The sequence below is a fragment of the Rissa tridactyla genome, chromosome 2, assembly GCF_028500815.1.
Source record: "Rissa tridactyla isolate bRisTri1 chromosome 2, bRisTri1.patW.cur.20221130, whole genome shotgun sequence".
NCBI lineage: Eukaryota > Metazoa > Chordata > Aves > Charadriiformes > Laridae > Rissa > Rissa tridactyla.
Window position 1 is genome coordinate 19,856,847 of NC_071467.1, and position 3,160 is coordinate 19,860,006.

Consider the following 3,160-nt stretch of genomic DNA (forward strand, 5'->3'; position numbering starts at 1 on the left):
GAGAGGAGGAATAATTGGCCAGCACGCGGGGAGTGTTTGCAACACACTCTTGAGTGGCACGCACCGATGCTGATGGAGGTGACTCAGCAGACCTTTCCCATCCCTGTGGTGCCTGGGTTATGAATTATTTGTGTTCGCAGCAAAGATTCAAGAGGGTTCATTAAGCATTATGTTAAGGAAGAGAAATCTAACAGACAATTTGATGTAACATAGGCCCCAGGAGGTAACAAAGATGGCCATGAGAGCATCTGGGTTTCTTTGCTGACGACTTCCCCTTCCATGGTCTCCTGCCTTCTTGCAAGCCATCAGGTTTAATGTATGTTTTACACAACCATGGAATTTCATCACTCCTAGATATCTCCTCTTGGGACTGGAAGACATGACAGAAGAAAATGCTTTATTCCTACTTTGAAGTATGTCTGTTAAAGGCCTAGAAAGGAATTATTTTATACCAAATGTTACCAACTTCATTACAATTTTGGATTTCACTTTTACAGCCACTATTGTTTAAGTGATCTTCACATCCGTGGTGGTGAAATGGAGCACAGTTTAGAGGAAAAAGTCATCTTCAGTTCTAGGAGAGACATTCACCTGCAGCTACATGAGTTTCTTTTTCAGCAAGAGGCAACAAAGCAGCACAACCCTACTCTTATGTTTAAAATTTCCATTTAGCAGCAGTGTTTTTAAACGTGCTCCTTTAAGATACAAGGTGCTAACACCAGAATAATGTGAAAGTTGCTTTCTGCCCTTAAAAAAATCTTGTGGTCTGCTCAACTCTCACAAGGCATTTAACTATGTTCAGCAAGAGGTGACAGAATTCCCATCGCATTCCTGATAAAAGTCCTTGCTCTGATCTCTACCCAAAATTCAGCTCACTTCCAAGCCTCCGCCTTTCCTCCTCCACACTGCAAGGACATACACAGCTCAAGGTACACTTTGTAAGAAAAGGCCTGAAGTACCATGATAAATGCTTCAGTCCCAGACTTTAGGGGACTGGCCTTTTTTCCCTGATCCACAGAGGATACACCAGCTGTTGCTACAAACGTACCACCTTAATTTTTTTTCCCCTCTAATATTTTCCTTCAGCTTTAGCCATGTCTCACCTGGATCCTGCTGGTGCTGTATGGAGCAGCTACAGGAGGACCATCAGCCTCCAAACAGTTCAATAAAAACCCCTATCCTTTTTTTCCGAGTTCAGAAGATGCTCATGCCCGCACCCATAGCGCACAGGAAAGTCTTGTCTCAAAGCGTGCAGGCGGGGAGGACAAGCAGCTCATAGGCTAAGGGTAAAATAGCTGAACAAATGCTTGTTAGTAATCCCATTAGACATTTTTCTTTCTAACCCAGAAACAAAAAATATTGATATATTTAATACCTTAAGAGGTGCCTGACATGCCCCTAAGCTGCGGAGAAGGCTGAGGCACTGCTCACCTCCCCACCCGATTCACCCGCACCCTTCCTTATGTCCACCCTCCCACAAGGCTGTTCTTAACTTCTAACAACTTACTCATTTCTCCTTCCTTTCCCCCCAAATCAACCATCTCTCCTAAATCCCAACCTCTAGAAACATACTAAAAAATGAAAGTGCTGTTTTATACATGTCCTGCATGAGAAGGACGAGTGAGCGTTTTGCTCCAAAACCCTTCAGACAAATGAACACAGGACATTGCAAACGTGAACAACGACAGCACAGTTAAGGAAAGGATGGTTTTTCAGTCATACTGGCAGGTCAATCCTCCATAGTCCTGTGAAATCCTCCAGAAAATATGCACAAAAGCACCTATTGTTGCCTTCTAAAAAGTATTTTAAAATTTAACATTTCTCAAGGACTTCTTTCATTATCTGAAAATTGCTGTCAAATCAGTTGCCTTGTGCAAGATTTTAGGCAACATGACAAGCATACTAGACATTTTTAAAACCTTTTCTTCATGACTAGGGCCATTAAAGGTAATTCTTACCGTCTTGTTTTCTCAACAACTTATCTTTTAAGCAAAACTTGTGTCAGAACCTACTAGAACTTAGTTTAAAAATCTATTTTTCCAGGCAGGCATGACCTAGTCAGATAGTCCCTTCACCCCTTCCCATTCTTTTACAACTTCACTGTATGCACAGGGAACAAGTCCCAGGCACAAACTTTGCTGTCTTCGCTTACCTGTCACAAGATAAGAAATCCATACAGTCCATGAATTCAGGGATAACAGCATCCCCACAACAGAAGATGGAGAAGGCATTCACTGAAGCTCTGAGCTAGACGCAAGAACCTGATAAACTCCCTCCTCCTGTACACCTTTCCTTCCAGCAGACATTAAACTTTTCTTCCTTAAAGCACCGTTGGCTTCTACTCCATATTTACCATGCAAAGTTTACCAAAGGAATTACAATGTAAGTAAATACATAACTGTACCAAAAAAATTGACTTTGAGAAGTGCTGTTAGCTAAACTGAGAATTTTCACACTAGCTTTATTAACAGGACACAACTTTTTTTTCCAATTATACTACCTGTGCAACGAGTATAAGGTGTGAGGATTTTTTTTTCCCCCCTAACTGTAGGAAGTAAAAGAACTTCTGCTAGAAATACAGATTTACCAATACAAGTAAGTGATTAAATTGCTCCCCTACGTTCACAACATCAGCCTTTGTAAGAAAGGAGCAGCATGCACCACTGCTGGTAACCATTGCAGTGTCCTACGTAAACGGACACGATAGCACAGGAAGCTGCAAGGGACAAAGTGACAAGAAATCCACTTCAGTGTTCAGCTGTAACTTCTGCTCTACCATAGCATACTCTACCAGGAATACATTTAGGGTTGCAGGCCATCCATGAGAAGTTAATTTCTTCTGCACAGGTGAATGTGATCTCCCATAGAGAACTCTGAAGTTTTTATAAACGCTTTTATAAAAAGGCAAAAGCAAACATTCTATATCAGGCAGGAAGCAAAAGGTTCTTTAAAACTGTTTAATTACATGTTTCAGGTAAGCACAGACAATACAGTAGATTTCTCACCGCTGAATATTTACATTCTTTTCTCTAGGCTTGAGCTGTTCATTAAGAGTGTCTTTCAATCAACATCCTTGCTCAATCACTTTTGCTGCAAAGAAGGTGCTGGAATAGAACTATTGCAGGAAACATCATTCCATCAAGGCATGATTTTCTGGTGG